At 37.9% G+C, this 8,697-nt stretch overlaps 1 long non-coding RNA gene across 2 annotated transcripts; it reads right to left on the bottom strand.

Annotated features, from left to right (window-relative positions):
* Positions 1–502: 502 nt before the first annotated feature.
* LOC134496166 (uncharacterized) lies at positions 503–8,314 on the bottom strand. Of its 2 annotated transcripts, XR_010067867.1 has the most exons (4): positions 8,073–8,314; positions 7,089–7,186; positions 735–847; positions 503–579 (listed from the first exon to the last, which is right to left on the bottom strand). It is a non-coding gene; the product is annotated as an uncharacterized LOC134496166 (long non-coding RNA). The 2 variants fall into 2 exon arrangements; XR_010067866.1 differs by lacking the exon at positions 503–579 and having other exon boundaries at positions 616–847.
* Positions 8,315–8,697: the final 383 nt, after the last annotated feature.

The following is an 8,697-nucleotide window of genomic DNA, read 5'->3' as shown; positions in this document are numbered from 1 at the left end:
TATTTTTAGTTTAAGAACCCTGTTAATGCATATATACAGGCCTACACATGAAATGAATATAATAATTTTGTAGCTTCTGGCCTATATTTGAGCCTCCATGTGCAGGGGTTCCCCGAAGCCTGGAAAATATTTCAAGGGTTCCTCCAGGGTCAAAAGGTTGACAAAGGCTGCTGTATGCTTTCTCCATCCCATTCTGCTGTGTGAAGCATAGGGGCACCTGTAAATAAATCATTCCCCAGGTGTCAACTTTAATAAAGTTTGTATAAAAGGATGGTAATGGTACCGCTGGGATTCTGATTTTGCTTTTTTTTTTTTTTTATCATATGGCATAGCAGTTCGGTGTTCATGCTGCTTTTTCCTGCTGGGAAATCTTTGTGAGGTTCAGCAGCCAGATATATAGACTATTTAGCCGTGACAAGTCACGTTGCCTGGGATGCACCACGAGGCGGCTAGTCTACATTTTGCCTCATGTACTATGACCGAATAGGTACTATGTTCATCCCTAAGGCCAATATCCTAAAGTGAATGAAAGGCCAGGCCTCAGAAATATGGCTGCCTCCACAGTTCAGGGTCTTCAACCTGTAGCAAAAGCCAAAAACAGAATTTTGTTGATGTGGATTAAAATCATTCAACAAGCCTAAATGGGTCCTAAGTCTACAGTTGCCAGCCCTATGCTTCTGGTAATCCCCCAAGCAAGGTAGGGATCGAGGAGTATCCTCCATACCCTGGTTTACCAGCAACCATGAACTATTCTGCCCAGTGGTGTCTGCAAAGGAGGAGATAAAAAAAGTCAAAATGGCAGTCACAAGATCAAAGCTCTGCTCCTTTTTCAGGTGTGCCACTATCCCTTTAAAAAAAAAATGGAGTTCCACGTGAACGGTTGCAGCCACCATCTTCACTCTTTTTATTCCCCTCCAACACTGCTTTTTCAATACTATAATTATTTGTAACTACTGATAGCTGAATCCTCCTAATCTAGCACTACAGGTAGTTCTTGACTTACCATTCGTTTAATGACCGTTCAAAGTTACGGCAGTGCTGAAAAAAGTTACTTACAACTGGTCCTCGTGCTTATGACCGTTGCAGCATCCCTGCAGTCATGTGATCAAAATGCAGGTGCTTGGCAACCGGCATGTATTTATGATGGTTACAGCATCCCAGGGTCACATGATTGCTGTTTGCAACCTTCGCAGGGGGCTTCCAACAAACAAAGTCAATGGGGGAAGTTGGATTCACTTAATGACCATGTGATTCGCTTAACACCGTGGCAAAAAAAGGTTTGATATCCATTTCCTATCATGGAATATTTTTCCTTGTTTATTTTTGCCATATCACGAATCCCTCATAGGTTTCTCTCCTGAAAAGTGAAATCTGTATCTTAAGTATGGAAGAAATTATCCCAAAAACTAGGAACAGGCTTTGCACTTGACATTGGGAAAGTGCTTTCATTTCTAGGCCGGCATTCAGGGCCTGCTGTGCTGAGACATGAATGGAGCAAGCTCATTTGCTTTGCAAAACAGTTAAAAGGCCATCACTCCCACATTATGTTGCTTCATGGTAAATTATGGCACAGTATTATCATCAGTAAATTAGACATGATACTACATGTGCACCTCAAATAATACAAGAACATCAAGAAAAGCTGTTCCTTTTGAGAATCCTAAACTTGGAGCAGGGGGTGATTTTACATTTAAGGCCCAGAAGAAGTAAAATGTGCACCATGAATCATTTTGTGAAACAGTAACTAGCTTCACGTATGACTACTTTCATTCTAATCCTTGTTTCTATTCCTTCCTATTCCTCATAATCCCAGTTCACGTATTTTGTTTAAACATCATTGTCTATGAACCACAACTAGCTGTGTTCACACAATTTGCGAAATCTTATATATGCTGGCTTACAACTACATGGGAGAAGTTCACCAAAGAAGCTGAATCAAATCCAAAGAAACTAGATGGTGTCTATTATGTGCGAGTCAAGTCGTAGCCTGAGAAAAGAACATCCTTGTTTCATTTTACAAAGTGCTGAGTTAATGAGGCTTCTCATGAGGGTCCATAGCCCGCAAAAACTGAAGATGACAAGATATTTATTTTTGAAAAGTCAGAAATTAGGGGAACCTTTTATGCAAAGATGGGTACAAGAAAAGACAAAGCACTACTGGAGAAAGAAGATACAAAGAAGACGTAGCACAGTGTTTCTCAACCAGGCAACTTTCAGATGGATGGACTTCAACTCCCAGAATTCCCCAGCCAACAAATACTTAGAAGAAGTATGCAAAAATATCTCAAAATTGATGATAATGAACCAGGCCAGACATTCTGGAAAGGGATATAAAATGGGTACCAGAAAATGCTAATAACAAAGCTGCAGGATGATGAAATACTAACAGAACTGTTTAAAAACTTACAAGATGTTGCAGTTAAAGTGCCTGCTGTCTGGGGAATTCTAGGAGTTGAAGTCCACACGTCTGAAAGTTGTCAGGTTTGAAAAACACTGTTCTGGACTATGTAGAGGAAAACAATGCTTTGGGTGCTGTACATTGTAATTGGAAGTACTTCATATTCTTTTTTCTCATTAGAACTTTCCTAATTAGTCTGAAACCATGCCTCTTAGTGAACAACACTGTGAGCAACTTTTCTCATTATAAGCCTCCCTGCTCTAAGCCAGTTATTAAAATTTCAAGGAGCTCTGGCTTGCAGAAAGGTAATGTGTTTGCCTTAGGATTTACAGAATTTCAGTGATTCCTCTAAAATGCACAGGGGGAAGCTATTAAAATAGGGAAAAATTCTTCTGAGAAAAGCCATAAAATGGACTGGGATCCTATCACCGTGAGACTGAAATTAATAAAACAAAGTTTATTGACTCACTGGTTTTTGCTTTCAGGGTATGTGCTCAGTAGTTGCTTTTGTAAATTAACATACCAGGATAAGCCTGATTCCAATTGGCTTTTACCCTGTAATGTATTCTTGCTTTTCCTAGAAAAGCTTCCATTAAAAAAGTGGACACCTATTCATGTGTTGTGCAGTTTGCAATCCTGAAATGCTGAGTAGCATTTCATGTAGGATCTCTGCATTCTGGAAGCTGTAGTCCAGACACATCCAGAATTGCTGTAAGTTGGACAGACTTATCCATTTAAATTATTGATAGATAAATAAATAAATTCCAGGAGGCACCACATTAGTGAACTTTTATTTTTCAGAGTCACTAACTTCATGAAGCATCTGCCCCATGCAATGCAACAATAACATTAATTCATCAAAACCTATACTCATCATGAAAAGGAGTGGATACTGCCTTTTAAATCAGGAATGTTCCTGTCATCATGACTCCATGTTTGTAAAAGGAATTGAGAGATGACCCTGGTATGAAAGAGCCATTCAGGAGGAACTTGGAGAAGCGGTGACATACTGTAGTCAAGAGTCTGAAGCAAACAAGAGGAAGAAACTCAGAACAGCCCTGCCTTAATTTTCTTAGCATAAGAGAGGACAGAGAGAAACAGGCTTTCAAGTTTCTGCTATTATATCTTACTGTAATAAAGTAGCAGGAATCTATATGGGTGTCTTTCTCTTGGCCTGGCCTACCTTGAAAGGCTGACAATATGTTTCAAAAGGATATATGAAATCTATTAGATTGTATACACCTTTTAAAAAATCTAGAAGGCTTTTATCTGCACATCTGCAATTTGGAACAGCACCAGAAAAAGTAAAGTAATGGAGAAGGGACAAAGAAAGCTTTCAGAACACATATTTTAAAAAAGGATAAATGGAAGTTACAACATTTAAAAAAAAAATCTGCACGGAGAACCATGATTTCAAATCTTGGTAGATAATTATAATCCCTTGGTCAGGTTCTTGATCCTAAATTTAAGGCATTTCCCTGTGCACTGCTCGACTCTCCTCCTGCCCTTGAGTAGGAAAACAAAGTCTTTCATCTGCACACCTGCCTCTGCCTAGGTATTCCCCCTGGAGCCGTCAAATTGTCGCACCTGGCTTTGCAGTTTTGTATGCTGTATTCATGTGCTGAGGTTAAGGCACGTTCAGTTGGTCTTTCAACTATGCAATGCATTCATGTTCGACAATTATTGTAGCTTTATGGTCTTTGCATTTCTTCTGCTTTTAACTCGTCCCTCTAATTGGTTTCAAACTTCTTTGCTCTTCTCTATCCCTGTGTTCTACATGCACCTTTTTTTTCTTCAGTGTACCTCATTCCACCAGTGAAGCAGTCTCTTGGCTATAAAGCTCCAGCCTTATTAACAACTACCCCAGGATCTTGCCTCTGCATTAGCATTTCACATTCATATTGTGACATCTGGCTTATTCATGTGGCACACAACCCCTTCATGGCTTCCATCATTATGCGATCTGAGGTAATGGCATTACGATTTGTACCAATGGGAGTAGTGTCATAGCTGTAAAAAAATGTTTGGCGACATTTCTCCCTATCTTCTCCTTTGACTATTGGCAGGGGAGAGAGATTTGCAAGTCCATGCATTTGGGGTGGGTGGGTATTATCTCTATTTCACTGTGTACCTACACAATAATATGGCTATAAGTCCTTTTTTTAAAAAAAAAATTGCATTCCTGCACAGCCATAAAGCTGCATACACCAGATATTTGAGAAACATTGCAATGGGATATGATAGAACCATTGATAAAACACATCTGGGTCGGTTCACATATCAGGCTCGACTAGGTTAAAATAGAGCTTCATGGTTTGTGGTTCAACATGTAGAAATGTGTGGTTGTAGCATGGCCATCAAGTTAAGCCATAATATGGACTTTCGGGTAGGGAAAACGGTCAGCTGACATGCCTCTGATGATCGGAGACGATGCTGAGGTGGAGATTGGCAGCCGGGTGGTAAGCCCAGATCTGTGGAGCTTCTCTGGATAAAGGAGAAGCCAAGAGATCACCGATGTGTGCTCCGGAAGGCTGCTCCTCATGAGGAAACTCACAGGATCCAAAGGGAAATATGGGCAAATCATGAGTAGAACACCAGGAACCAAGAAAGAAATATCAAGCTCTCAGCCTCATGCAGAACCTGCATTAAGGACTCTGGGCTGGACCCAAACTCCACTTTCTAAAGCACATTTGGATATAAATATTTTGACAGCTACAAAGATCTTCCAAACAGCAGAGCAACTAGACCACCTGGCGAGTGCCACTTCAACGTGGGATATAATTAAAGAAAGAATAAAGAAATAATCATAAAGGTTTAAAATTAATAGAAGGAAAGAAGCTTATTAAGAGTTTGAACTATAAAATTAAAACAGAAGAAAGGATGAATTAAATTTAAAATTGTCTACTTTAAAGTACTTTGGATTTAATTAAATAAACAGTGCATACCTTCATTGGAAAGAGGACTGTTTAACTTTTCTAAGATGGCTGATTGGCTGAGTTTTTTGAACCGAGAGATAAGGAACAATTCAGAAAGATCATGTGACTATAGAACTATGGAGTGCCGAATTGGACTAAAGAGTTAAGGACTATGAGGAAAGAAAAAAATCGGTACTTTTTGGTGCTTTACCCCTTTATATTACAAGACAGAAATGGCTAAAGCAGCGAAAGAAGGGAGGAGGGGATCGTTAAACCCAAAATTTTACAAAGATGTTTGAAGAGCTGGGAAAGAAATGTCACAGATTCAATGACAGCCTCAAGTACTGAATCTGTCAAGGGAGACTTGACCACACTTGAAGGGAGAATGGAAGAGAGATTTGCAACTTGGGAAGAAACAATGAACAAAAAAATTGAAGAATCTCTAAAACAAATGTCTGGAGAAGTTAAACAAAAAACATGTGGTTAAAAGGACTGAAAATCACATTGTCTTATAATTTAAAAGAAAACTTCTATAAAATTAAGTACTGCAAGTATTGGTCACCAGAGAAATTATCTAAGATGTATAAAGATACTTCTAATCATTGTTTGGAAATGTGGAAAGCATAAAAGGACATTTTACCATGCATGGTGGACTTATGAAAAAGTGAAAAAAATATTGGATACAAATATATATGATGATGCAGTGAATTTTAAAAAACAACATTATAATGAAACCAGATTTTTTTCTTCAAGGACTTATGTATAGCCAATTAGAAAAGATGGATGGAAGATTGGTTTTTTATATATGGTAAATGCAGTGAGGCTACTGTATGTGTGAAGATGTAAAAATACAGAACTACCCACAATGGAGGATTGGACTGTGAAGATGATAGGATTAACAGAAATGGCAAAATTGACCTGTTTGATAGGGATAAAACAATATGAACTTTCTTAAAAGACTGGTAACCCTTTATGGATTTTTTGCTGAAAATGGATAGAATTGAGTTAATGATTTCTGGATTTGCTGATTGAAAAGGCTTGAATATGGGAAGAAGTGAACTGTGTGATGTAACCTTGATGGGGGGGGTGACAATAAGTATGTTTGTAACTGCTGTAAGGAAGATCAGAAGTTGCTTCTTTAAATATTTTTCTTATCTACTGCACTTTATCTTTCCTTTTTTCATAATTTCATTTATTTTTTTCATGCTTACCTTTATCTGTTCAAAAAATTTCTAATAAAAATTACGATTAAAAAAAGTTAAGCCATAGTATGGTTTATATTTTTGGACCCAGCATGTTATGCAAATGCAGCAGTTGTGTTTTGTTATTCCTGGTTCAGAGTTAGTGGATTATGAAAAAATAGCTGTGATTGTCCAACTCTGCCTGTTTCTCTCCTGGTTGGAACACTGTGAGTTGGTGCACAGCACTTGGTCTGTTGCTTTCATTAAAGCATGTCAACCAAGCAGCAGTTCCTTTTAGTGGGGGGAAAAATTGACACAACAGTGCCTCAGAAATAAGAGCATCCAGTGTAGTTCATTCTCTGAATTATTTAAGCTGATGTATTGTCCTATTTCAGGTCAAAGGTTCACTTTCTATTATCCTGTGATCCTATTTAATGTTATGCTAAGGTTTCAGGCACTACGTGGTAAACAGAGTTGAGAGGCGGCGCTAGCACACATGGAGATCGAGACAATGCCACTCACTCGAAGCAAAGAAAGAGGGATGTCAACCAGGGAGTGGTTATGGCAGACAAGTCATATCAATGACTAGTTTACCTAGGAACTGATGCTGAAACCAGAACTAAGTTAGTGATGAAGAAGAGCTGGCATTGGTTTCTTGGATGAAGTCAGAGCTATTGTTGCACAGGCGTAGTCTGAAATTGGTAGGAAAGAAGTCTGTAACAGGAAGTAAAGAGAAGAGGGTTAGAGGATCCACTGAATCTGCCCATAAATAAGGTTACATTTATTTATTGCTGGTAACAATCTCCCAGCTTACTTAAAGCCAGCTGCCAGTGATCACCATATGATTTCCTTTAAAGTATCTGGGAATTTTTACAAATTCCCAGATACTTTAAAGGAAATGATATGATAGTTGGCCAATGATAGTTGGCATTGGAATCAAGATTTAATTGAATCTGTAATGCTGAAACTGCCACACCATTGTCTTCTCTGACTGGCAACAGCTGTTTGAAGCCTCAGGTGGTGTTTGTCCAAACACCTTGTCTTACCTGAGACCTCCTTAAATTGAAAAAAAAAGAGATAATTGAATGCCTTCCTTCAGCAATGGCTCCTCAGTTGGAGTAATGGGAAGACAATTATATATCTTGTTGTATTTAAACAGATATTTTTTCATGTTCAGATGTCAACAGCCTGTTTCTAAGCATCTCTTCTCAAATAGGACTGCATTGCATCTATCAGTGCAAGTTCTTTGGGATTGAAAGAGTTATTCCAAAAAGCTTAAAGTTTAGGCCTACTTAATGGGATTTTCACTTTTTAATTTAGCAGGGGACACACCTGCACACACACTATGTCATTTAACAACATTCTATGCCAATTTTTTCAGGTTCTTATGTAACTTTCTGTAAAGACAACGAGAGCTCACCTGCAAACCCAAACACCTTCGGATCTTACATTCGGTAACTCAGTTCTTAGAATCCTGCTCTGTCTACTTTATATTAGCTACTCTTAACATATAGTAATATATAATAGTAATATATTAGTATATACCATATATAATAGTAATATATTCCACAGCCTTACCACATTTCTTGATCAAGTTTGATTCTTGCACAGCATTCTGAAATATGTTCCAAAAATGCTTTTCAAACTGTGTTTTAAGTCAAGCACCTGCCATTCCCCCTTGGAGAATATCCTGTTCGCTGTAATAACTACTACTATTTTAATGTGGCTGCAGATGTTCTTCACTTCCTCAGGCTGTCAGCATATCTATTCTACTCCACCTTCATCTTCCTTCCTATTACACATGTCCTGTTGAGAATAAATGGATAGAAATCTGTGACTGATAGCATGGATAAACACTGACCTTTTAACCCTAAACTTCATATGAATTTAAATGAAAATATATATATATTAAAATATATTTGAGAATGTTAAATAGCATTGTCTCCCCATACTACTGTGTGTATCTCTTTGTATTTTAGGCAATACAATATGCATATTCTTTAAGAACGTGTATCTTGATCTTTAACTTAAACTTACAACACAGCAGGAATTCCAACATTCAATTTAGTGCCCAATCAAAAGAACATAATTCCAGAACAAACGATTATTATAAAACAGATAAAATACTTGCACAGCTTTTAAACTGGATTACAAGACATTATTTATCCATTTGCTAAATAATTAAAATTGGTTGGGTTCCCTT

Source organism: Candoia aspera, chromosome 4 (assembly GCF_035149785.1).
Source record: "Candoia aspera isolate rCanAsp1 chromosome 4, rCanAsp1.hap2, whole genome shotgun sequence".
Lineage (NCBI taxonomy): Eukaryota > Metazoa > Chordata > Lepidosauria > Squamata > Boidae > Candoia > Candoia aspera.
The sequence above is the reverse complement of the archived record's forward strand: the minus strand, read 5'-3'. Positions and strand labels throughout refer to the sequence as shown.